The sequence below is a fragment of the Littorina saxatilis genome, linkage group LG8 (genome assembly GCF_037325665.1).
Source record: "Littorina saxatilis isolate snail1 linkage group LG8, US_GU_Lsax_2.0, whole genome shotgun sequence".
NCBI classification, from domain to species: domain Eukaryota; kingdom Metazoa; phylum Mollusca; class Gastropoda; order Littorinimorpha; family Littorinidae; genus Littorina; species Littorina saxatilis.
In genome coordinates this window covers 54822353-54850198 of record NC_090252.1, presented here as the reverse complement: position 1 = coordinate 54850198, position 27846 = coordinate 54822353, and the positions used below count along the sequence as shown (strand labels likewise).

General features: G+C 42.7%; 1 long non-coding RNA gene across 1 annotated transcript; it reads right to left on the bottom strand.

The window, feature by feature from the left end:
• Positions 1 to 639: 639 nt before the first annotated feature.
• Positions 640 to 27101, bottom strand: LOC138972382 (uncharacterized). Its single transcript, XR_011457587.1, has 3 exons — positions 26888 to 27101; positions 20577 to 20651; positions 640 to 895 (listed from the first exon to the last, which is right to left on the bottom strand). It is a non-coding gene; the product is annotated as an uncharacterized lncRNA (long non-coding RNA).
• Positions 27102 to 27846: the final 745 nt, after the last annotated feature.

Here is a 27846-nt window from a genome sequence, read left to right as displayed (position 1 = left end):
CTCGTTTCGATTCCACGTTTATGTTAAAACATTTAGTCAAAACTTGACTAAATGTAAAAATGACGCAAACAGTCCCGTTTTTGATGGCTCATTCGATCGACACATGCATTGGTAGGAATAGCATAGCACACGGAATACGCAAGCTAGCTAAACAAAATAACCTGTTCGGGGTAGATAAATGCTTTGGCTTTCTTCTGGCATGTAAACGTTGCAAAGTTTTGCCTATTGTGATGTTTTGTCGATTTTTAATCGGGCCCTTCCGTTTTTGTCCTTTTTGTTTTAGGGTACCCTTTTTTGAGCGGCGGTCACGTGATCACAACTCACTTTGCTTATTTTTGACTCACACATTACGAATCCACATGGGTATGCATAGTTCAGCCTGCGCGGATGTGTATGTGCATCTGCGCATGTATGTGAGCTTTTTGGGATTACTTTGTGTCGTTTGATATCAACCATTCTGTTTCACTTTGCGGCCCTATGCTCCACAGGGAGTCTACAGGAATAAGTCAAGTCATTCTGTTTCATTTACAGATATTAAAATATAACGCAATACAATGCAAGTAGTCACATGACATGATTTACAGAGCAACTACGTCGATGCTGTGGCTCGTTAACAACATAATACATTCTCAGTCTTATTCAAATATTTGACCTACCACAAACCAAAAAGAACAAGTTTATGATTAAAACAATCTCAAAAGTTAATGTTTGAATTCAACATAAAACCATCAGAACTGCAATGCTGCATTGTTTAAGATAGATGGAAAATACCTTTGCTTTGACTTTTTGTAGCAAACGAATACCCCGATTACCACGATGGTCAAAGGGATGAAAAGTACGCAGAACGTGACAACGCTCAGGAGGCTTATGACTGTTGGCTGCTCATGGTATTCAGCTGTTGGGAAAAAAGAACCATAAAAATAACTTCCACAAAATTCGCATTCTTTACATATAACACAAATACAGAGACGGAAAACGATGTGGTAAGATGGCTTTCAGTGCTTTTCATTACGTCATTTGATTGTCTGATAGTTATAACGGACAAAACTGAGAAAGAACCCAAAAAGTTAGAAAGAGAGAGAGAGAGAGAGAGAGAGAGAGAGAGAGAGAGAGAGAGAGAGAGATAAAAGGGGAGAGTGCGTGCATGCGTGCGTGCGTACGTGCGTGCGTGTGTGTGTGCGTGTGTAAGTATGTGTACGTACGTGTGTGTGTGTGTGCGTGTGCGTCTGTGTGTGTGTGTGTGTGTGTGTGTGTGTATGTGTGTGTATGGACCGCTGGTCTCAGGGTCAGACAGTAAGACCAAAATCAAATCAAAGGCGTAGTGCGGCGGAAGAACTCGGGAAGACAAAAACGGTGTCAACACATACCCCACACACAGGTTTTGTTTTATCAAATTTGAACAACTAAGCGCCCTAACACTGATTTTAAGGTATTCCTTTGTCTGTTACATAATTACTACTCCAAACAGAAATGAATAGCACTTGCGGTGATGAGAGACAGTTTTTGTTCAGTTCTGTCCCTCTATGTGGTGTAGCTGCAAACATATAAAAGGAAAAAACAATTTAGTAAAAATAATTGTATAATCAAATTTTCAACCTCTAAATAAACCCACACTTTTTACCTGGACGTGTTAAGGTTAATCAAATTGGGCCTATGCATGAAGCTTTAAAGTGGACAAGACTTAAAACTTCAGGTACAAAATGATCAGATGATTTCACCAGATCTACAATATTTTATAATGTGTCACGTTATAGTCCGTGATCTGAGTGGTCCAAATAGGTGAATCGTTATCATTCGGGGATCCTACATATTCTGTGCTGTTAGTGTATCTTTTCTATTCTAAACAGGCCTCAAAAGAGCTTTTTGTGGCACCTTCCATAGTAGGATGTCTCCGAAAGGGTATTACTCTCTGCAAACATGCAAGACAAAGAAATAGCGAGATACTTTTTAAAAGACACGTACTTCACGCTCTTAATGCAATGTTGGTGTACGAAACCGGAAGCGAACATAACGGCATATATATAATTGAAGTTTTGACTGCCTATCAAGACAAGAGTCAATACCGTGCCGTCATTTTGCAAATGACGTAATGATTGTTGCATGTAATGAAAATTAGGAAATCTAACTTGTCCTTTCATTTGCAGTTTTATTGAGGTCCCTCCGAAACACTGATCCCGGAGTTTTGTGCTGTCCGACATGTATGCATTCATTGTCAAAAAAGTACATCGATTTCTGAAAGTCTGACGGAACAGTTTTTCAAAGAATCGTTATATATTTCATGTAAGCAATTAGAATTACATGTCTCAAGCTAAGAATTTCAACTAAAACATTTTTTTCACAACAATATAAGATGTTTGATGGGTTGTTGACAGACCACCTTTTTTTGTCGGTCTGAGGGGGAGCATAATATCGTCTTTTGTTTCATATTTATGAAACAAAAGTCGATATGCCCCCCGAGGACCAACAAAAAAGCTGGTCTGACAACAAACCACCAAACATCGTTTTTGTCATCATTTTGGTAGTGAGAAAATAAGTGCCAAATCAACACAGGGAGCCATGCTTTGAAACACGAGTTCCGTTTTGATAACCACACGAGTTCCGTTTTGATAACCACTCGCAATCAAAGCTGGCGTGTGAAAGCAACTTTCTGTGTTTTTGAGTTCATAAATGAAATTTAAGTTGAGGAGTTTAGTTACAGGTCCCAAGCGGACCGATCCCACTTTATTTTGAGTCCACTGGCCTAGTCCACCTTTCTTGTCATGATAGATTCACTATCAAGGGCAAGGCCACTTCTCAAAAGGGACGCTACAACAGTGGCTCCGCTTGATTGGAATCCGGGCGATCGCCCGGGTGCGCCCGGGTGAAGTATTTTCAATCAAGTACAATCGGGTCATCAACCGGCTTAAGCCGGCGGGCTAGCCCGGGCTAGCCCGCCTCGCCCGACCAAAACACATCGGCTGATGCGAGATCAAAATGGCCGCCACGGGTGGAAAGTAAGTGAATCTTTTACTTCTGAAGAGAAAGTTGTACCTTCAGGCCGTGTTCACGCTTCTGTGCTTAATTATTGGGTTGAATCTAAGTACTCGTGATTGTTTAAAGTGTGTTTTGGGGCTTAGATAGGATTCATTGAAGTAATTTCAAGTGAAGTTGAATGTGAATCGATGACGATTCCATGCAGATGACTTGTCAAATGACAAGATCACAAGATTCGAGGCTTTTGACCAGTCAGCCAGTCCCTTCAATTGGTCAATATCTTGCAAACCATTTCAACCGGAGATCAAACATAATTATGTGTGACTTCCAATATATATATGTGTGACTTCCAAGCATTCACACTCCATATTGTAGGCGTACTCCGCATCACTATCATCACTAAAGAACAACTCGTCCAACAGCAACAAATTGGCAGCCATGTTTATGGCCCGATTGCGCTTGATTGGTACTTTAGATCAAATCGCCCGCGTCACGTGGCGGGCGATCGCCTGGTCGCCCGCTTTGAATCCCAATCAAGCGGAGCCACAGACACGTTTTCTTCGAAGGGGAGATTCGACTTGGTTCGAAGGAATAAGTACTGAATTTGATGTTTTTATGTGGTCAAGTAAAACCTCGTAAGGTTTAGGGGTGACTGACAAATTTTTTTCAGGAAAAACTGTGGTTGATCAGTGTAGTTAGCGTAGGGCCTACACGTTAGCGTTGAGCACAACTCTCTTCGTCCGAAAACAATGGCTAGATCAGCGGAATCTGGGTCACCCTGCAAGTGTGGAAATAGCATGGTGTACGGTCATTCGTTGTGCGAAGACTTAGCGAGTTCGCTGAGAGGGATGGTCTAGTGGATAATCACTTTGGATTTCAGCAATGCATGTGCAAGGTCGGAGGCTGGAAGATAACAAATCTGTGTGACTATGTGAGGCTGCCGACCATAATTATGATCAGTCACTCGACTGATTTGTTGATTTTGTTGAGGGCGGTCGGTCATAGACTCGGAGCATGTGTGTGTGCTATGGAGTCACAGCCGGTGTGTGTGCTGATGACAGGAGACCAGGTATTAGCGATAAGATATTTCAGGGCGGCCAGTCATAGACTCAGAGCATGTGTGTGTGCTATGGAGTCACAGCCGGTGTAAGAAATATCAGGGCGGTCACTGGTCAGTCATGGATAAGTAATTTCAGGGCGGTTGGTCATACACTCAGAGCATGTGTGTGTGCTATGGAGTCACAGCCGGTGTGTGTACTGAGGACATGAGACCAGGTATTAGCGATAAGAAATGTCAGGGCGGTCGGTCATAGACTCAGAGCATGTGTGTGTGCTATGGAGTCACAGCCGGTGTGTGTGCTGATGGACATGAGACCAGGTATTAGCGATAAAAGATTTCAGGGCGGTCGGTCATAGACTCAGAGCATGTGTGTGTGCTATGGAGCCACAGCCGGTGTGTGTGCTGAGGACATGAGACCAGGTATTAGCGGTAAGAAATGTCAGGGCGGTCGGTCATAGACTCAGAGCATGTGTGTGTGCTATGGAGTCACAGCCAGTGTGTGTGCTGATGGCATGAGACCAGGTATTAGCGATAAGATGATTTCAGGGCGGTCGGTCATAGACTCAGAGCATGTGTGTGTGCTCTGGAGTCACAGCCGGTGTGTGTGCTGATTACATGAGACCAGGTATTAGCGATAAGAAATGTCAGGGCGGTCGGTCAGAGACTCAGAGCATGTGTGTGTGTGCTATGGAGTCACAGCCGGTGTGTGTGCTGATGACATGAGACCAGGTATTTGCGATTAAAAAATTTCAGGGCGGTCGGTCATAGACTCAGAGCATGGGTGTGTGCTATGGAGTCACAGCCGGTGTGTGTGCTGATTACATGAGACCAGGTATTAGCGATAAGAAATGTCAGGGCGGTCGGTCAGAGACTCAGAGCATGTGTGTGTGTGCTATGGAGTCACAGCCGGTGTGTGTGCTGATGACATGAGACCAGGTATTAGCGATACAAAATTTCAGGGCGGTCGGTCATGACTCAGAGCATGTGTGTGTGCTATGGAGTCACAGCCGGTGTGGGTGCTGATGACATGAGACCAGGTATTAGCGATAAGAAATGTCAGGGCGGTCGGTCATAGACTCAGAGCATGTGTGTGTGCTATGGAGTCACAGCCGGTGTGTGTGCTGATGACATGGGACCAGGTATTAGTGATAAGAAATTTCAGGGCGGTCGACATGACTCAGAGCATGTGTGTGTGCTATGGAGTCACAGCCGGTGTGTGTGCTGATGACATGAGACCAGGTATTAGCGATTCGAAATTTCAGGGCGCTCCGTCATAGACTCAGAGCATGTGTGTGTGCTATGGAGCCACAGCCGGTGTGTGTGCTGATGACATGAGACCAGGTATAGCGATAAGAAATTTCAGGGCTGTTGGTCATAGATTCAGAGCATGTGTGTGTGTGCTATGGAGTCGCAACTGGTGTGTGTGCTGATGACATGAGACCAGGTATTAGCGATAAGAAATTTCAGGGCGGTTGGTCGTAGACTCGGAGCATGTGTGTGAGCTATGGAGTCGCAGCCGGGTGTGTGCTGATGACATGAGACCAGGTAGCAGATGTAAGAAATTTCAGGGCGGTCAGTCATGGATGATAGACTAAGACCATGTGTGGTTGCTTATGACTAGTAGAGTTAATGGAGACAAGTCTACCAATAAATTACATCTGACATTGACTATTACAGGGAGAAAGCAGTTGGCTGCGGTGCATGATTTTTGGATTTGGTGAACATTTTTAATTCTGTGTTGTTTTTTGCGATGTTACAAGCATTGGTTTTTGGTCATCCCATTTGCAGACGTGTGCGGGAATGCATTGAGTCGGGATGCGATCCTCGCATGCGTCCTGATTTCAAACTTGATAGCCAAATGTACGTTAACATAGTTGGCAGGGGAGGCTTACGCGTCCAGCAATTAGTTGAAAAAAAATGGCGCCGGATCCAACTACTTACGACAGATGTTTCGCACTAGACCTGACATTGTGATCTTACAACTTGGGGGAAATGATTTCAGGTTTTCAGAACCTATGGATGCTGAGGAGTTTGCCTTGTGGCGCCTGATCCAACTACTTACGACAGATGTTTCGCACTAGACCTGATGTTGTGATCTTACAACTTGGGGGGGGGGGGGGGGGGGGATGATTGCAGGTTTTTCAAAAACTATGGATGCTGAGGAGTTGCCTTGACGATGCTGGCATTCGCAAGTTGTGGTTGGTGGCATTCTGCCTCGCTTCATGCCAACCGCCGATTACAGAGGATTGCGGGGCTTATCGGCCACAATAGAGCAACGCTATCACGCCTGGGCTCAAGATATTAACGCGAGGCTGGCAGAAGACAGTGCTGACTTGCATTACGTTACGGTTTGGTGCCATGACAAAATTTCAATTTCAGGAGGAGAAAAGAGGCTTGTTTGCGGCCGACGGTGTACATTTGTCTCAACAGGGCAGTTACCTAATGTATAAATCGCTACGGGGCTGCGACTTCTGGGGTGGGACTGGCGCGTGGCGGCTATTTTTCGCCAGGGCCACGCTACACCTGATAATTTGTGTTGCGTTGCAGGGGGAGATGGACGCTTAGTGGCGTCTGAAGCCAGCGGTCGTCGGGTGCCTGTGGTCGAGCATTACGTGACGGTTTGGTGCTATGACAAAGTTTCAATTTCAGGAGGAGAAAAGAGGCTTGTTTGCGGCCGACGGCGTACATTTGTCTCAACAGGGCAGTTACCCAACGTATAAATCGCTACGGGGCGCTCTGATCGCGGCCAGCAAACGCTGGGGGGAAGCGCCTTTGATTGGCCAGGAACTAGCTATTGCTATGTAGTGTATGAATGGTGTGAATGTACTGTGTTGTACGTCTTGTTTTATTCACGTACCTCTTTTTATCTTCAGGCAAGCCAGTCACATGTATAGTATGTATATTATAAACATTCAGTTTTTAAACTGCTGCGGCAGAACAGATGCCTTTGCAATCTGAACGTTTTTAAAACCAGTGGTTCTGATTTTATCACTTATCTATTGGATCGAATAAGAACTGAACTCTTTTATACCCCATTACCCTTCTGACACAGTATAGGCACAGCAACAATATTGACCACGGGCGTAACTGGTACGTGCCCAATATCGAATTCTTAACAATTTTATCAACGTAACTTTTAACTTTTACAGTCCCTCTCCGTTATCCTCCCGGCCCCACCCCCACACACCCAACTTTTTTCTGGCATATAACCACGTTATGTCCCAAATTAATAGATACTAATTCTGGGGACAAAAATATAAATATAGCATAGCTGGGATGGACGCTTAGTGGCGTCTGAAGCCAGCGGTAGAAGCAACAAACGGAGAGGGCACAAATGTGACTCCAATAGCTGCGATGCAAAATGATGATGTTGTATTTCTAGGGTACTTCCAGCACTGTAGAAGCAGCAAACGGAGAGGGCACAAATGTGACTTTCCAATTACTGCGATACAAATGATGATGTGGTATTTTTAGGGTGACTTTTGTGTCATCCAATTTTGTTTAAAATGGTTTGTTTGAGCATTCGGCGGATGTACATGAGTAAAGGGCTAGTCAGGTACAGCTAGTGGGCTTGGATATGTTCGGTGAAGCAGAAGCAGTAAACGGAGAGGGCACAAATGTGACTCTCCAGTTGCTGCGATACAAATGATGAGGTTGTATTTTAAGGGTGGTACATGGTCGGTAAAGCAGAGGCAGTAAACGGAGAGGGCACAAATGTGACTTTTAAATTGCTGTGAAAGCTGAAACAAAACATTGTGTTGGCTATGAATATGTCCATTACAAGTATTTGGTTATTCAGGGCGTGTAGATATGTACATTATGAATAACTGCCTAGTCAAGATGTTTGGCGTGGATGGGTCCAGAATGGATGAAGTAATCGGAGAGGGCACAAAGGTGACTTTCCAGTTGCTAGGAAACAAACCAATTTTCTTTGTCAATTTGCATAGGTTAGTGACTTGCTAGTTATATGATATGTATATTTGGCATGGGTGTGTAAAGCAGGAGAGAAGCAGTAAGCGGAGAGGGCACAAATGTGACTCCCCAATTGCTGATATTAACAACCAATTTTTAAAAAAGGTGATAGATCTTTTTTTTCTTTTCCATTGATTTGTATAGAACGAGTAAACTGCGGTAGGTCGACGGGCCCTCATTTTCATGGAGTTGTTGTTCGGTTTTAAAATTCTTGGTTTTCTTTTCGTGGCGGTACCTCTCTGCGATGACACCTGAGAATGTATCATTACAGACAGGTGTATGGCGACTTTACCGCCACATTGTGGAGATTGGTTATATGAAAGTACACATTTGGTGTCGGTCTCCGCCACAAGTTGCGGAAAAGTTTTGAAACAAATTTGGAAAAAAGAACATATAACGTGGATGCATACAAATATATGGTATGCAAAAGTCGCTGAAATAAAATTCAGCGGCACGAACAACAACAACAGGTGTGGGCTACATGATGTGTGTGACAGCGTGAGGAATGTGAACAATAGGTTGACATGTGTTAAAACATCATGTACAGGTATCAACATTGCCAACCTAAACTTTGAAACGTAAATGACTTTATGACAAGTCATAAAATGTTGGAATGAATATGTCAGGTTTGAGGATGCACAGTTCTGCTTTCTGTTGTAAATATTAAGCTGAGTGATCGAATGTGGAAACTACGTTGGGTCAAAGGTCACAGAAGATTTGCGTTGTGCAGCGAAGGAAAGAATCGCGATCTTGTTTCCGACTCATTGCCTCTTTGTTTTTCATTAGACCTGTCATTCTGCTTGCTTGGCTTTGTTAGATGCTTGCATATCTTGTTGCTATTTTCTTTGCTTTTATTATTATTTCTTATTTGCGCTTCGTTTATCGATACAACGTCTTGTGCACGGGTCCAAATTTGTGTGTCAGGGGTCAATTTGTTTAACTTGAACTTGACGTTCGTGTTTTTCCGAACGTCTGTGCATCGGAACACAGATACACGCACTCCATGACTTTGTAAGAAGGCAAAACATATCGGTAGGTTTCATTTGTTTGTGATGAATTTATGACCTTTCATGAAGTAGTTTTGTTTTTTGTTTACTTTTGCCAGTTTGCCAGTTCGTTTTTGGAACTTTGCAAAGCAGTGTCGTGTCGTCTGTTTAGGTCTTGGGAAACGCCAATGAAAAGAGCCGAAGAATCCCCGAGCGTTTCTATTGGGTTTGCTTTTGATTATCCATGTATAACCTGCTTCCTGCAACTATGGTAACCGGGGATTTATTGCATGAGGAACATGAGATTTATTTCCCAGGTGCTTGTGAATGAAAACTCGTGAAAATGATGACAATAGTCTTTAAATTGTTAAGAATTAAGAAATTATATCGTTTTTGTAATAATCCCAGCGAAGCTGGAGGTATCCCACGAACGTTATACTGTAATCGACTTGAGAAATGTTCATGCCGATAATACATGACTGTATGATAAAGAAGGATTCTTTGTGCCCGATCAGGGGCTACAGTTGGGGCTGAAAGTTCACCAAAAATTGGGAACATAGTTACTAACTAAAATACGGTGGGTGACATGGGCGCCACCGTTTCTTGAGCCAACGACACACAAGGTCGGGTAGAAATTCCATAGTTTCCAAGTTTATGGATAAAGCTTGAGTAAGAAGATGAGCTTTGACGTCATGCATCATGACGTCATCCCCTCTCTGCGGTCTTTCTCTCTCGCGCGATGTGTGTGTATTTTGTGCACATGTGTTAGTGTTACTGTTAGTGTGTGTGTGTGTGGGGGGGGGGGGGGGGGGAGAGAGAGAGAGAGAGTGTGTGTGTGTTTGTGCAAGTTGTGTCTGTCTGTCTATGTGCGTATCACTACGAGTGTGTGTTTTGTGTGTATGAGATTTGTGTGAGTCAATGTGTGTGTGTGTGTGTGTGTGTGGGTGGGGGTGGGGAGAGAGAGAGAGAGAGTGTGTGTGTTTTTGTGCAAGTTGTGTCTGTCTGTCTATGTGCGTATCACTACGAGTGTGTGTTTTGTGTGTATGAGATTTGTGTGAGTCAATGTGTGTGTGTGTTCGTGTGTGTGTGTGTTTGAGAGAGAGAGAGAGAGAGACAGACAGACAGAGAGAGAGAGAGACAGAGAGAGAGAGAGAGAGAGAGCGGATTTTTCCTTCGCGAGCAGTATGCAGTGCCTTGGCATTGCACTTCTACTTAATTGTCATTTTGATGTAGTGTTCTGGATTCTACTGCTTCTGTTGACCATCCCATTGCTGTTTTGCTGTTGTTTTGTGCTTCATATAAAGGGGATCCGAGACACCACCTTGAAAAAAGTGATGTTTTAGTTCCCTGGTCTTTTTTTTGTTTTCTTTCTGATTCTGGATGTTGAACCTATACTGGTCACTCTGATTAATCCCAGCGAAGCTGGAGGTATCCCACGAACGCTAATACCACAGGCACTCGTCACGAGGTGGGCGGGTCTATGTCTTGGATGTCACTTGACGTGTGATGGACGGTCGTCTTCTACTATGGTTTATAATCAGGGCCGGACTACCGGGGGGGTTATGGGGGTTGCGCAACCCCCCCCCCCCCCCCCCCTAGCCTAAACATGTACCTTACTTATTTAATTTTGTTTATTATTATTGCTTATTTTATGCCGTTTCATGCAAGGAGCGACCATTTCCCTATCTCAGAATATGACCTACCCGTCAGCTTCAGGGGGCTTTGCCCCCTGACCCCCACAACGAGGGGGGGGGGGGGGGTGGGTTCTAGGGTTTCCGGACCCCCCCCCCCCCCCAGCCAAAAAATAAAAATATTGAATGAGGTATGCATTTCTTTATTTTACATTGAGTTTCAATTTTTGGGGTATTAATCAGTGACAAAATCTGCTGCCTAAAACTGGTAATGATCATCCTCAGAATGCACCAGATTGCACCATTTTGCATCCTTTTTTCAACATTTTCCGGGGGTGCATGCCCCCGGACCCCCCTAGCAAGCTAGGGGCTTCGCGCCGTCGGCTCGGCGCTTCGCGCCTTCACACCCATATCTTCACAAAATACTTTTGAAAAAACCCAGTCATAAAATGAACTGATCCGCCCCTGCCGCCAGAGGGGACATCCCCCTGGGCCACCACTGGCAACCCCCCCTCCTCTTCGCCTAGTCCGGCCCTGATAATAGTAGTCTTGAGAGCGCACATGCCCCCCCCACTTTGATCCCGACCCGCTCGTGACGAGTGCCTGTGGCTAATACTGTAATAATGCTGCGTCGCCCAAAACAAATAACGGTTTTGGGTGTGACGAAAAAAAGAACAGGGCCGGAGTGCTATGTTAATTATGAGCAGTTCTTCCACACCCATTTAAAAAATATGACACTACCAGCATGTTCCCGCATATTGAGCCAGAATTTATTTTTTTGGCAAATCGACGTTGCAGTTCCGGAGCAAATGATCAACATTTCTTAGCGAATTTGCGTTCAAACGTGTTTTTCCCATAATGTAACGATGCACAGGTCGAAAATATGTCCAAGAACAAATCTATGGTACTTCGAAAAAAAGAAGAATAACAAAATTCTTGTTCAATACGACTTGCAATTTACCGTGTGCGCTGTAAAATCTCCCTACCTTCAAGTTCAAAGCAGACGGAAAGCAGACATCTCCATTTACTTCCAAAGGAGAAACCGATCGTTGGTCATAAAGTCTTGCAGGACCCAAACATACTTCTGCACGCTTTCTTTTCTTTTCATATTCAGTTGCTTCGCAAAAATGAAGTGTCTTTGGTTTTCTCAACTTGTCAAGTCAGTCAAAACGACCGCAGAACACAGAATTGGGAAATGACACTGATTGAAATTCGAAAGATCTCCGATGACGAAAGTATAAATGACGTCATTTGGTCACACCTATCTCGAGAACTAACCGTCGCTCAAAACCAGCGCCCTTCCATTATATAATCGATTTAAGAAATGTTCATGCCGATAATACATGATAAAGAAGGATTCGTTGTGCCCGATCAGGGGCTACAGTTGGAGATGACTGGTTGGTCCGGTGTCAGAATAATGTGACTGGGTGAGACATGAAGCCTGTTCTGCGACTTCTGTCTTGTGTGTGGCGCACGTTATATGTCAAAGCAGCACCGCCCTGATATGGCCCTTCGTGGTCGGCTGGGCGTTAAAGGCAGAGTAAGCCTCCCGTAAACCATCACAGATACGGTCAGGCTTTTACACACAGTACAAACACCCTTTCATTTAAACACTCACCAATTGAGAACATCCTAGGTGCCCTCCGTAAAGAGCGAACAATTTTCAAAGAATTTATTTTTGCGTGGTTTATCTTACCCCTGAGCCATCGTGAACCCGTGTGATCCAGTTTTCCTTTTTCACAATGCAGTCGTCAGTTAGTCATGAATGCGACTCGATGTGAGCTTATCTACAATAGCACGTTTTTTTTATGCACGAAACAACGGCTGTGGTTCACAAGAACTCTAGCGATGGCTTTTGACTGTTGAGAGGAACGGCGATTTGCACTGATAAACCTTCGTCTGCTACGACCCTTGCGTGACCCTGCTTCCGGGCTTTTCTTTTTTTTTAAACTTTCACAACTTCGAATTGTTCTGATCTTGTCTTGATGAAAAACGAATTCTTTTATGATTAAAGAATGTTTGTGTAACAAGCTGTCAATTTATTATTTAGATTTTAAAAGTTAGGTCTAGCGCAAAAACGAGGCGCCGTTGTTGTTAACGAACAAGTCTACGAAAATAAATTCTTTGAAAATGTCTCACGCTCGACAGAAAGCAGCCAGGATGTTCCCGTTCGGTGAGCGTTCAAATGGAAGTATGCTTGTACTGTATTTAGACGCTCGGGGAGCTCTGTGATGGTTTACGGGAGGCTTACTGTGCCTTTAAGCAAACAAACAAAAAAGTTGAAGATGGAAGTTCACCCAAAATTGGGAACATACAAACCAAAATACGGTGGGTGACAGGGGCGCCCCCGGTTTTTTTTAAGAAAACGCCACCGAAGGCCGCTTTGGCCGAGTAGAAATTCCATAGTTTCCAAGTCTATGGATTAAGCTCGCGTAATAAGATGACGTCGAAAGGCTTTGACGTCAATGCATCATTACGTCATCTCCTCTCTGCGACCTTTCTCTCTCGCTGGGTGTGTGTGTTTGTGTGTGTGTGCATTTTGTGCACATGTGTTAGTGTTACTGTTATTGTGTGTGCTTGTGCGTGTGTGTGTGTGTGCGTAAGAGAGAGAGAGAGAGAGAGAGAGAGAGAGAGAGAGAGTGTGGTTATTTATGTATGTGTGTATGTGTGTGCGAGAGTGTGTTCCGGAGTTTGTGTGTATGTTTGTGTGTGTATGAGTGTGTTTGTGTGTGTGTGTGTGTGTGTGTGTTTGTGTGTATGTGTGTTTGTAAAGGTGTCTGTGTCCGTCTGATTATATGTGTGCCTGAGTGTGTGTTTTGTGTGTATGAAGTTTGTGTGAGCGAGTGCATGTTAGTGAGTGTGAGTGTGTGTGTGTGTGTGTTTGCAAGTGTGTGTGTGTGTGGGTGGGTGTGCACGGTGTTTGTGTGTGTGTGTGTGTGACTTGGGGTGTGTCCGTGACGGTGTGAGAGCTAGAGAGAGTGAGAGAGAGAGCTAGAGAGAGTGAGAGATAGTGAGAGAGAGAGCTAGAGAGAGTGAGAGAGAGAGAAATAGAGAGAGAGAGGGAGCTAGAGACAGAGACAGAGAGAGAAAGCGGATGTGTCCTTCGCTGGGGGTATGCAGTGCCTTTGCATTGCACTTTAAGTATTAAACAATGGCGACTGCATGTGAGAGGGAACAATAAAGAGACCAAAAAGCAATGTACTCACGTTAAAATGACGAACACGGAACGAATAACGGCGACGTTTCGACCTAAGGGTCTTCTTCAGGCACAAAAACACAAAAGTACACACACAAAAAAGAAGAAGAAAGACGATAGAACAAATAAAGAGGAGAACAACTGACAAAACAACTGCACTGCACAAACCGACAAATGACAAAGACAGAGAAGCAAGGGAAGCTACTCGAGGAGAATGAAAAGCGGCAGTTTTGAGGTCTGTAGACCAAACAAAATGTGAGGGGGGGGGGGGGGGTGCGTGAAAGGGAACGAAAGAGGAGACTCGCGTACCCGTGCGGACACACACACACACACACACACACACACACACACACGCACGCACACACACACACACACACACACATACACACAAAGTGGAACAGCGGGAAGTGACTCTGTTGGTTCGATCTTTGCTCAAAAACCACTCTGTGCTTTCAGAAAAGACCGCAGCGTTCGCGACCTCTTGGTGAGATCCCGTCTTCGCAGTCCCACCAACCCCACAGCCCCTGGGACATTTCCTTGTTCCAAACGAAATTGCAAATCTTGTCCCTTCCTCCACCCTGACACCTGCCTCCAAGGCCCTCGTGGCTCCTTCACGGTCAAGAGAACGTTTGACTGTCAAAGTCACAACGTTGTCTATGCGATCGTCTGCCTCTCTTGTCGCCAGATTTATATCGGAGAAACCGCGCGCACCCTTGAGGTGCGTTTCTCCGAGCATCTGGCTGACATCCGTCATTCCCGCAATAGGCCAGTATCCCTTCACTTCACCGCCGCTGGTCACTCACTTGATCATGTCAGAGTCATGGCTCTGTGGCAAGTACGTGGCGACTCCTTCGAGCGCAAACTCAGGGAGTCCCACATCATATCATCCCTCGGCACTACCTGCCCCGATGGAATTAACATTCGCCGTTAATTCATTCATCTCAACCTTCCCCCCGCTGTTCCACTTTGTGTGTATGTATGTGTGTGTTTGTGTGTGTGCACGGTGTGTGTGTGTATGTGTGTGTGTGTGTACGTGAGTCTCCTCTTTCGTTGCCTTTCACGCAACCCCCCCCCCCTCACATTTTGTTTGGTCTACAGACCTCAAAACTGCCGCTTTTCATTCTCCTCGAGTAGCTTCCCTTGCTTCTCTGTCTTTGTCATTTGTCGGTTTGTGCAGTGCAGTTGTTTTGTCAGTTGTTCTCCTCTTTATTTGTTCTATCGTCTTTCTTCTTCTTTTTTGTGTGTGTACTTTTGTGTTTTTGTGCCTGAAGAAGACCCTTAGGTCGAAACGTCGCCGTTATTCGTTCCGTGTTCGTCATTTTAACGTGAGTACATTGCTTTTTGGTCTCTTTATTGCACTTTAACACAAACTCAATCACTTTGTCACACACACACACACACACACACACAGTAAGCGGCATATAGTTAATAGGTGACACTGTGCAAGAAAGCGAGACACTAGATCTAGATCTGAATGGCCGATTTCGAAGAAAAAACTAGTCTCGGCCCGCTCAAAATAACAATGACCGAGACTTTCAGTAATTCCTTCGCGTGACGTCTAACCCTCTTACGTCATAATGTGACGTCTTCAAATGTTGTGACGTCTTCAAATGTTAAAGTTTCTACCACAGACATACATACATACATACGCACGCACGCACAGACAGACAATCCCGCAGTGGGGCACTGCGGTTATGAAATTAAAGGCCCCTCCTGTTTTTGGAACCGCAGGAGCTTTCTAGTTTGCTGTTAGGTAGATTTTTGGTTCCTCTTTCCTGTCATGCTCTCTTTTTCTTCATGAATTCTTTTCTTTTTTCTGCCTTCTTGCTCATTCACCTGTATTTTTTCCAAAAATCTCTTCTCTTGCCGCTTGTCTCGCGATTCATGTATAGTTTAATCTGTTAGTGTTCAGCAGTAGATAGGTTAAGCCTATTTTAACATACTGGAAACTGGTAATCTTCCAGTAGGTATTAATTTAGTTTTACTAAAGCCTGCTGGGACACAAGTAATGGGTTAGTGCATTTGTAAACAGGAATCGCTTGACAAGTGGCCCCCTTCATCCCCCCCTTCCTCGTCCTGATATGGCTCTGCGTAGTCGGCTGGACGTTAAGCAACAAATAAACAAACAAATACATACGCACGCACGCACAGACAGACAAAAGTTAGCATCGCATAGGCTACACTTACGTGAGAACAAATGTTTATTTTTGAATGTTTTATGTATGTTTTATTACGGACACAAAAGCTCAGCAATGCAATTTCTCTTTTAGAGATTAATAAAGTTATTGTATTGTATTGTATTGTATTGTAGCCAAAAACACCACAAAACAGCTCAACAAAAAAAGCGTATGTTTGGGAGTTGATTGTGCGTTGAAACCATCGTCGACGGTTTTCATTGTTAACCAATGGTATTACGGATAAAAAGTTCATTTATTCTCGGTCTAGTTTCCGTTCAAATCGGCCTTACCAGAATGCAGTATTCTTAATGTCTACCAAAACTTACCAAAGGCGAAGTGAAATACCTACGGCTTCGATTTTCCTTAAATGTCTTTCTGGAAACTTCTGTTTGTCGCCAGTTTTGCCCCGATTTCAATGCTAGACACGCAAAGGAGAAGACTATCGGGTAAATTCAATCAGTTGCAAAGGCTCGCGTGGCAGAAGTTAAAATGAAAGCACGACTCGACATCGTCGTCTGCTACGAACGAATAGGAAGATCAAGTTATTGCGCATTCCTGCTCTTCCAGTTCCAGAAGGAAACTTGGTGGGAGACTATGCCGTTTCCCGTGCAGCAGGTAGGATGGAGCAAGAAATCACTATCGATAGTGTACGTGAGAAGCACGTCGTTGCCTGAATGTTTTGAACCAGGACTTGCATTTAGAGCTGCGGAGCGGAATGCGTACGACTAGGACAACCCAGAGTTCGCCAGCTGTGGCAATGAGAAGACAGGCATTTATTCCCCCCTCTGCTTCTTTCTTCTGTAAACTTGTAGGGCTAGTTATTTTTCGGTAACTTACCCAACAACCAAAATCACTTACCCAACAACGGGCCTGAATCCTCGATAGCTCATGGGTTTAGACCCATTGCAGAAACTCAAGTTAACAACAGCATTTCTACTCGGCGCGCGCGGTATGAGAATCACGGGTCGTAACTCTCTGGAATTGGTCATCCGCCGCCATGTTGGATGCCTTGCACGATCTCTGACAGTGCTTGAGCGTTGGGTGGCTACTCGACAAAAGTGAAAATGACACGTTGTGTGGCCAAAAACTGCAGTCAGCAGGCACACTTTAGGATCCCTAAAGTTGTTTACCATCAGGGTGACAACTGGAAGGAAGTTACTGAGCGGAGAAGGCGATTATAACAGGTTATTTTTTGCTGTGTGCAGTGCGCTAATCAACAATTGTCCATCGGTTGTGCCTTTAGAGTGAACACTGTGATAGGATGCTTTGAAAATTATACTTTGCAGTAGTTACCTGAGCTGCATTGTACCTCATTTGCCTGTCTTGAGAGCTTTATCTTGTGAATTTTGGTGCACTGTCTGCATGGTAATTTGAGATAAAGAATAAATAAATGAATATAATAATGTATTCTTGCTTTACTTTTTATGTTGTGCTGTTGTGTTAAAAAGGCAGATCCCCTTTGGACTCATGCATGCACAGTTTTCTTCATTTTGTCTGCATACACAGTGAAATACGCAAAAAGAACAAGAGTGCAATGAAGAAAACTAACAAAGACGGCATCCAATATGGCGGCGCGAAGAGAGTATGAGCGGAGTTGTGCCCCTTAGGGCTAAAGCTAGCCGATCCATTTGATAACGTCATGCCGAGTAAGAAGAATGAATTGGACCTATAGACTGTACACATTGTGGATCTACTTTTTGCGACTCAAAAGTTCAGAACACTCTAATGTACAAAATGTACATTTCTGGAGCAAGCAATACAACCATGCCGCATTTAAACCAGCAACTACAGGCTTGAACACATGAATCTCAATATAAAATCCATGAGTTTGGTTGTTTTCTGAATTCAGATCTGCCGTGCACAATCGTTTATCGCTAGCAAGATTCCAAGGAAAAGTAATCCTCATACTTTGTCTAGCGACACGAGTAGTTCCCCTTCCAGATTTCGGCTGGATCGACAAGACTGCAATCCGACGGTCAGTTTTCAACAATATTTCATTTTATAAACAGATCACACGCAATCAATTGCAAACATTTAATCAACTTAAAGAACATGCAGCAGTTTCATACACTATTTTGCCCAGAAAACTGAACTTCATACAGTTTTTAACGTTGGAACACGGGTGTAAAACTTCGTCTGCTAGTCACATTCGAGGAAAGAACATTTCCTGAGCAAAACCAAAACATGAACAGAACACACACTATCTGCCTTTACCGCCACAGCAGAATGACAACATAACTGTGTACTTGATTTTAGTTCAAAACATGGAAACTGACAAGAAGTGTTAACAGAATTGAATGATTTGCACGGAACTATACAACCGCGCATTAATCGATCGCCTGCGCAGGTAGACTGGTTGAGTGAATATGATTCGATCAAACTTTCGCACAAAAACTCCTCTTTTCTTTGAATAACTGAAGAAAGGAGGAATACAGAGGTTACATACCTCGTCTCAGTGATTATCAAAAAATAATAGTCTCAGTTCGCGGTCATGAAAAAGCTCGCTGAAGCTCGCATTTTTCATGATCCGCTAACTTCGACCATTATTTTTAATAATCACTGAGACTCGGCATGTAACCTCTACTTCTCCTCTCCGAAAAAAAGCAATGTTAACAAACGGCGGAGCAAATGAACAATCAATGCTAAATGACTTTGTTCAGCCATGATACAAGACCATGCATATTCGGTAAGTCTGGTGCAGTTGAATGCTAGCCCAGAGCAGGGAGGATTCCAAGCAGCTGTTGAGTAGGTAGTGTGTATGTTTTCTTTTCTTCTGTCAAACGTTTGTACAAGTTTATACATTTGTGGTGTGTCTGTGTGTGTGTGTGTGTGTGTGTGTTTGTGTGTGTGTGTGGCTCTTTTTGTTGTGTGTGTGTGTGTGTGTGTGTGTGTGTGTGTGTGTGTTATGATGCAGTACAGAATGAAAGTAACAACACCATAGTGCAAAGAAACAGAATAATATGCAAAGTCTGCGCAGGGACTTTGCTCGCCAGCGTCGTGGTACAGCCGTCCGAAAGAAACATGCCCAAGAAGGCCAGGTCTAAGGCCCTGGGTTGACTTAACAAGAAGAACATTGTGGACAAGTAACATGTGGCAAGCTCAATGACAAGTCATTAATGGGCATACTCAAGGCAGAATGCATATTGCTGATGACTTTTTACTACAATGACCTTGAATGTGGCTAAATGCAGAATGCAGTTTTTTTCTTTCTTCGAAAATCGCAATGTCTGTTTTCCCAAAATAAATTTGTTTGACACTTTCTGTGCGAAGTTATACCATTTTGGGGGGCGTTTTGTATTGATATTCAACATCACTCATGTTCATCACTTATATTGTTTGAATGACTGGAGATATAACATTAAAAAAAGCCTCTGATCACATCGTGGAACATTCTGATCATCCATGCCGTATCGCCGGCATAATAAATGAGACCCGACGGGAAGTAACTCATTTTACCTGAGTTCAGGATGATCGTGGAACTGTGCGATTGCGTAAATAACAAGCATCAAAACAAAAGTCCATGCAGTTTTGTATAAGGGTAGGGTTTGAATAAAGGGCAGTTTGAAGGCAATCTTGGATTGCTACAATGGCAACCGATTGTCCTTTTTTACATTTAGTCAAGTTTTGACTAAATGTTTTAACGTAGAGGGGGGAATCGAGACGAGGGTCGTGGTTATGTGCGTGTGTGTGTGTCTGTCTGTGTGTGTGTGTAGAGCGATTCAGACTAAACTACTGGACCGATCTTTATGAAATTTGACATGAGAGTTCCTGGGTATGATATCCTCACACGTTTTTTCAATAAATACCTTTGATGACGTCATATCCGACTTTTTGTAAAAGTTGAGGCGGCACTGACACACCCTCCTTTTTCAATCAAATTGATTGAAATTTTTGTAAAACAATCTTCGATAAAGGCCGGACTTCGGTATTGCATTTCAACTTGGTGGCTTAACAATTAATTAATGACTTTGGTCATTCAAAATCTGATTTTTTTTTAAAAAATTTTTTTTACATAAATCGATCCAAATTTACGTTCATCTTATTCTTCATCATTTCCTGATTCCAAAAACATATAAATATGTTAAATTCGGATTAACAACAAGCTCTGAAAATTAAACATATAAAAATTATGATCAAAACTAAATTTCCGAAATCGATTCAAAAACAAATATTTCATCTTATTCCTTGTCGGTTCCTGATTCTAAAAACATATAGATATGATATGTTAGGATTAAAAACACGCTCAGAAAGTTAAAACGAAGAGAGGTACAGAAAAGCGTGTTCATGCAGCACAGCGAAACCACTACCGCGCTAAACAGGCTCGTCAGTTCCACTGCGTTTTGCACGAGCGGCGGACTACGGTCGTTGTGAAAAAATGCAGTGCGTTCAGTTTCATTCTGTGAGTTCCACGGCTTGACTAAATGTAGTAATTTCGCCTTACGCGACTTGTTTCATTTGTTTTCCACATTTTCTCAGGTGATGGACTTTAATTCTAAACCTTTTTTTGACACAAGAGTTATGAAACACAAAAAATCCCTTGTAAGACTAGTGCCTCCCATTTAACAGAAACATGTTTGTTACCTGACTCCCCACAAGGCTGTTTCAATTGGGAGTTGCTGTTGTCTCCCCTCTTTACAACTGAGCCGGGTGGAGGACCTGGGACAGACAAAACATACAGATTAAACAACAATAATGTACACATATTGTCGTCGTCCTGGAATTTTAGCGTAACTCGATTCTTGGCGATTTTGGTGTATTTGTGCTTTAGACGAAGTAAATCATTCTCCATGAGAAATATTCTCTTAAATACTATTGACAATACATACATGATTAAACATTCTTTTACCTTTCCATCCATACCAGGTACAAATATAAACAATATTCCATAATAAAAAATAATCAGTTTTGGCCTTCTCCTCAAAAGCTGTCCAAAAACGAGTTTCGCTAAAATTCCGTGACGACGTCCGTATATTACAAGGAATGACCATACATTGCAATACTGCACAGTTCAATACCTAGAGTACATAAATAGTCAAAACGTTTATGAGGTGTATATATTTTGCACAACAAAAACAATTCTAGTTTCTCTGTTGCAAGTGTCTGCTCTAAAGAATCTGCCGCAAGTAAAGTTCTCAGCTGATACGTGCAAATACTAAAAACAAAACAAGTTAAGTAGAAGTGCGATAAATTCCTTTGGCACTGTCGTCAACAAGCCAATGCACTACATTCTCTCCCAGCGAAGAACAAATCGGCCATCTCTCTCTCACTCACACGCATCCGCGCGCGCGCACACCCACAACCAGACACACACACATAAACACACAGGTTCTGGGAATATTATCTGTAAGAATTTGTAAGTAAACTTTCATGAAGATATCAGTCCAGTAGTTTTCTGGGATTCGCTCCACACACACACACACACACACACACACACACACACACACACACACACACACACACACACACACACACACACACACAGTGACTCACACACACACGCACGCACGCACGCAAACACACACACACACACACACACACACACAACTACTACCCTCGTCTAGATTCCCCGTCTGTGTAAAAACGTTAAGTCAACACTTGACTAAATGTTCAAAGTGATACAGACAGTTTGGTGAAGTTACATGACAGGTAGCGACTTTACGGAAGGGATATCAGTCCTCTAACTGTACCGCTAGGTAATACTCTGGTAAGTCATTATCAGGGTTTCATAAATCCCAGTCAGCCGACTTATCAAATGTGTGGGAATTTACCGTCTGGTACATGAGTTCAAGATGTTTCATGAACTCTGTCCCAAAACTTGACCCAACTCAAACCTTGGAAGTTGATGAGGGTCTACCAGATTTCAGTCATGACTGAAGGCCATCAAACCATTAAAGTATGAGAAATGTGAAAGCTCTAGCTTCAAAAACATTCAAGTATATGACAATTTCCGTACTTTGCTTTTCAGCATCTATAAAGAAGTTAAGCCCGCATTGTAGTGGCTACATTTTACATCAAATTAACTCAAACCGCCGTCAAATATCCTTAAGTTCAAAATGAACTATGATAATGCATTTCATCCACAGTAGGCCTACTTCACTATTTGACAGTAAACGTCAGTATCACATTCTGATCTTTACTGTCATATTGTCCCAAAATGTATGAGACATACATTTACAACATTAACACTCTTCATTAATCCAAAAATAATCATTTTCTTCTTGGTAGCCAAAAATTGAATCCAAAACAGTGCAAGAGTCTCTGTCAACAAACTTTGACGTAACAAGAAGCAATGTTAGCCTGCATATGATACGGACACGTACAAGCTGGCGGTGTCCTTACGAGTAAATCCCCACTACCGATATTAGTAAGTCATCAATACAAGCGTAATTCTCAAAACATCAAGCACGTACAGACATTTTCTAACGGGGCTGATAACAAGAGTGTTTGGTAAACACTGATACCATTTTCAAATGCTTCATGTGACCCCATTCTACTGGGAGTTTTCTTAATTTTGGTACCGTTGTGTTTCTGATAACCTACACTTTTTGGGGATAACATGCTCATTGTGGGTAGTGAGGTGAAATATTTGAGAATGGCTTATTAAAGCATGTAATTAATTTTAACCAAAGAGGTACATAATGTGAGTAGTTAACTGCTCTATGATTAAACATGTTTGTCCTGTAATTTCCTTGTGTACTGTTGCGACTTTCTAAACTGTTGACCCTTTCAAGTCTACTTCCGGTTCAGATATATCAATCCATATAATTTATAAAATTAAACAGTCACACACAAATACATGTTTTTTGTGATAAGTAAAGGTTTGTTTTCATCGATAAGTATAAAATTACAACCATACATTATACATTATAATCACAGTGACCGTATAACACATAAGACATAAGTCATAAGACATTATAATTCATTACAACTACGTCACAAGCAAATGATAACCACAAGTAAGTATCCCCCTTCATTGGCTCTGTTGACGCTTGCCTTCTTTTATATTATAAAAACCGACCATAGGGCCACGTCGTCCCGAACTAAATCCTTTGTATGTCATCAAAAATACTGAATTCTGTCCAGTAAAATCCTTTTGAGCAATGGCGTCAGAGCCTTTCGGCGATTGGTCAATGCATTTCGGAGCCGAACTACAAAATAATGTCGGTCACACTTGAAATTAACGCAACTTAAAATTGCTTTCCTTACGAAGTAAACGGGCGCATAGGGTCATTTATCAACTTAAGGTAGTTCACTAGACCCGTTAAATATAATTTGGTTTCTCCCAAAAGTTGGTTATTTTTTAAGTTCGATCTGTCTGCTATGCATTCAGCATAAAAAAAATATAGGGTAGTGGGTTCGTTTCGGAGCTATGAGTCTCGGAAGACAGTGCCCGTTTTGAATTTTGGACCGAAAAATCGAAAAATGGGTATGTTTTGAAAACGGCCAATTACACAAACATCTGCATAGGAATAGTCATTTAAAAAATATCACCCAAAGCAGCAATGGGCAGGTAACGAAGTGCACTGGTAAACGAAAATGTTGCGCATACTCAAACTTTGTGACGTCACGTCTTTTGCCAGAGTTTATTTTAAATTTGTTCCTCATGTTGAGGTATTTTATTGCTGGTAGCCTGGAAATAAATTACGATTTGATGAGATGGGTTGTAAACGCAAGAGCGATCAAAACGGCATTAAAAAACCCACAAAAACCGAGAGGTTGGTAGTGTTTTTAGGGGGGGTTCACTCCCTTGATTAACCCCACCCTTTGCACTATTACTGTCCAGTGTGCCTCAGAAAAATATGTGTCACGATAATGGAAAGGGCTGTTGTCCGATCATTTGTCTCAGATATATGAGCCAACTAAATTATGTTTTTAACAAGAAGAGCAAACGCTCGATCGAGTCACTTTCGCAGTTCTGAATATTATATGAGGCATCAGATGGACAGGAAGAAATTGCTATTCACAACACAATGAGTCACGTTCACATAAAATTTGAGCCCGGTCACTTTTATAGTTTCCGAGAAAAGCCCAACGTTAAGTTGTGTGTTGCCGAACAGAAAAGGCTAGTTATCTCCCTTGTTTTTCTGATAACGTTCGTAAAAGGCTACAGATGTAAATACTTTGATGTAAAGAATAATCCTACAAAGTTTCAATCACATCCGATGAACTTTGTCAAAGATATAAAATGTCTAATTTTTCCTTTGACGCTGACCTGTGACCTTGAAAAAGGTCAAAGGTCAACGAAACCATCGTTAAAGTGTAGAGGTCATTGGAGGTCACGACTAAACAAAATATGAGCCCGATCGCTTTGATAGTTTCCGAGAAAAGTTTGTCAAAGATATAAAATGTCTAATTTTTCCTTTGACGCTGACCTGTGACCTTGAAAAAGGTCAAAGGTCAACGAAACCATCGTTAAAGTGTAGAGGTCATTGGAGGTCACGACTAAACAAAATATGAGCCCGATCGCTTTGATAGTTTCCGAGAAAAGTCCAACGTTAAGGTGGTGTCTACGGACGGCCGGCCGGCCGGCCGGACGGACGGCCGGCCGGCCGGCCGGCCGGACAGACTAACACTGACCGATTACATAGAGTCACTTTTTCTCAAGTGACTCAAAAACCACTGTTACATATGACCTCTGTTGAAAGTCAAAGGTCACCGCAACTTTGAAAGGCCACAAGTCCGATTCAAATGTAATAAAAACGCCAATCAAAAGGTGGAGGTCACTTGTTTGATACAAGTGTAATAATAAAAATTAATAATCAAGGCTTGGTTTATAATTTTGCTTAATAGTGCGTACTGTTATTTGTTACGGTTTGAAGGCTGGGACTTTTTGAGGGTGGAATTAAAGCAATTTTTCGCCTTATGGGCCCCTTATGCCTCGAAGGACTTCAATTATTGTATTATCTGCTGCCAGCGTACAGTAGAAAGAGGGCTGCATACACAAGACACTTGTTCTTAATACTACTGGCTGTTATTCTAGTTCAAACACCGGTTTTAACATGTGGTATTCTGATGCAATCACGCTGTGAGCATCACGGGTTGGGAGACACTCTCTTACCTGCTACCGGAGCTTCAATGTTAGCTTTGGTGATTATTACGATGTCACTGGCAAAGAGAACGGCTTTGTACCGATTTCATTAGATGCCCACGTGTTTTTGACCTCGTGGTTGGGAGGCGTGTCGCATTGTTTTTATTTCTGGCGGTGTCGTCATTTTCTGACGTCATTCACTTACGCTGCCTGAAAAATGTGACGTTTGTTCTATTTACGTCATTCGAATGTTCGACGTGTTCTTCTTCTTCTTCTTCTTCTTCTTCTGCGTTCCCTGTTCGATGTGTTCGAATTCCCAGCCTGCCAGGAAAAAATGGCGACACAACTCAGTGGCTTCCCTTTGTGTATGAAGAGTAATATCCCTGTCTCCATTTGACCTGCCTTAACTGACCTTATCTCGAGTGGGATCGACAGAACGTACAGTACACAAATACGAACGAACAAACTCGGAAGCCGAGGAATCAACACATGCTGGAGAACTCAGGTGTAATGTTCGAAGTTGAAAATTCTATTTTCACCCCGAGATCTGTGTGCCAGATTGGCTTAGTGGTAATGTGTTTGCCCACCTAGTTGGAAAGATTTTTTTTTTTAAATTAAATTTTTCAACTTTTTGGTAATTTCTAAACTCGTAATTCTTGTATTTTATTCATTTTATTTAATTCCAAAGGTTTGATTGATATATTGAAGATCCAATTTATCAAAGGGTGGTATAATTATCGAGTACCTCGTGTGAACGATTTCCCATAATTACTCATTCTATTTGTAGTAGCGTCGGCTTTTGGGGAAATCGCGATGGGTGATTGTATCAACGCTGGTCGACTGGATAAAATGGTGGTTGTCCGCTTCTAGTTTAATCCACTTCTGACCACGTGCAATACTATAAGATGTTTGGTGGTTTGTTGACAGACCAGCTTTTTTGTTGGTCCAAGAGGAGCATATCGTCTTGTTTCATCTTTATTGACCAATTAGGGCCGAAGTCCGAGGACCAAACAAAAAAAGGTGTTCTGACAAGAAGCCACCAAACATCGTTTTTGTCATCATTTCGGATGAGCAAAAGTACGCAAAATTATAGACATGGATCCCAATTCTGAAAACAAATGTTTAGAATGCAATGCAGGGCCTCAAAACGCGTCAGAAGTTTGAGATAACACATCGATTAATGCATACTCGTCTGTGGCGTCAAATGCAACGTTTTCGTTGCTTTTCTTCCAGTCTAAAAATGCACAGAGCTGCCATCATATTTGCGAGTTTATTACGTTTTTGGTATATTCCTTTTCTTTTAAGTGTTTTGAGACTTTTCATTGTGCATTTTGCGATTACAAAGATAAGTTGCAAATTGACCATGAGTCGCCGCGGTAATCATCAACCTTGATTGGGTCTTTAAGAGTGAATGTTTACAATCGTTGTACTCAGAAACACGAATCCAAAGCTGCAAGGGTTTCACACATCAAATAAAGCCTGCTTGACTTTTACTTTGACAATCCAAGTTTTACATGAAAACTCGATCCCACTTACAACCTCGATTTGTCACATATGAACAGTGATTTTTGTTACACAGCTGGTTATGAATGTTATGAATGAAAACTCTTGAAAATGATGACAAAAAGGAATGTTGCTTTGCTTGAGTATATCCAATACATTCAAACACAACAAAATACACAGTGCTCACCAAATTGCTTACACACACACACACACACACACACACACACACACACACACACACACACACACACACACACACACACACACACACACTCACTCACACACACACGCACACATACGCACACATTCCACATTATACCGCATTACGTCACATAATAGTGATATCTGAACAAACTCTTACCCTGCACGATTAGGTTGCAGACGTTCTCTGGTATAGCCGCCTGGTTACTGTTTGCTGAATTAGTCTGACACCAGTACTGTCCTGCAAAACGTGCGGTGACTGCACGGATGGCTACTGTGAACTGGAGCGAAATGGAGTTGCCCTTGCTGTAACCCTCTTCCACGTCGCACAGAACTCCACCACGGATTTTTTTAAAGCAAGTTACGACCGCTATCCCTGTGAATGAGAAAATATCAACCTTAATGTATTCATACATTAGCTAGTAAACATTTGTGATGTGGTAGTTAATAGACTCTGCATGTATGGGCACGTTAATTTTAATCGTACGACGCAGCCAAATGATCGAATCGAGGCAATCCTCAGTTATTTATCGTTTGTAGCAGCGACTCAGGTGTAGCTACAGGTAGGTAAAGGGTGTGAATGTTTTAACCACGTCAGTTTACAGAAATGTTTGAGATGGGTGGTCCGTCTCTGGCTCAGAGGCTGCTCTCTCAAGGCGATGGCCGCCTGGTTAAACCAGTAACTGCTCTCGCTCCTCGATCGCACTCTGACGTTAATGGTGGTTATAGCATTTTGTGTATTAGCATTTTGGAGTGAACGGCCTAGGTCATTTAAATTGCTGATTTCATTTTGCCCACGTTATATATGTTGTCTAGTACAGTTCCGCAGTTAAAGATTTGACTTGTCTTCTGTCAGCCGTCCAAGGCCGCATCCATCCAGACGCTCTTCCTCCGCTAACTTACGCAAGGCAGACCCAATACGTTTATAGAAATGGTTACTGCATATTAGAATAAATATCACAGCCTGCTCAGTCTTCATGCTTAATCCTATCGTGTAAATGCGTTCCTTACACCGTTTTGTACTAACAAGATTGACTCACGGATCTTTATACATCACTCGTTTATTGTAACGAAAACGTTATCATACCAATGAATGTATGATTTTGACTTAGCTAAGAC